The sequence below is a fragment of the Sciurus vulgaris genome, assembly GCF_902686455.1.
Source record: "Sciurus vulgaris genome assembly, chromosome: 13".
Taxonomy (NCBI): Eukaryota; Metazoa; Chordata; class Mammalia; order Rodentia; family Sciuridae; genus Sciurus; species Sciurus vulgaris.
The window spans coordinates 74094205-74094734 of NC_136474.1; positions in this window are offsets into that span (position 1 = coordinate 74094205).

Genomic DNA, 530 nt, shown 5'->3' on the forward strand with positions numbered 1-530 from the left:
TCATCGAGGGCCCTTCTCTTGACAGCCCAGTCATCTGTCCTTGGCCTACAACCCCTGGTCCCTCGGTCCCCGCCCCCGCGAAGACTTCGGAAGGCAAGCCGGTGACGGCGGGCCAGGGGGACAGGCCGGAAATTCGGTGTGGGGGGAGGTGGCTTCCGGCGGCGCAGCGGGATTGGCTGGGCCTGCGGCTGCGCAGACCCTGGGGCTGAGGCCTTGGTCGCCCAGCCCAGCACCGAGCGGGCCGGGGGCGAGCGGCAGCGGCACCCGGCATGAAAGTGGGTTCGGCGAGTGTAGTGGGGTGGGGCGCTCCTGGGTCCCCGATGCGGCCCTGGGCTGAGCCCTCAGTATTTTCCTTATATGATCAGGCCCCATCGTGGGCGGCGCAGCTTACCTGGAGCCTGAGAGGATTATGAAAACGTGGCAGGCGAAGTGGGGCCAGGGGACCCGGCGCGGGGAAAAGGGGGATGAGGGGCTGCGGGGAGGCTAGGCTGGAGGGGGGCTTAGGGAGCCTCTGCCGCTGTACTGTGAGC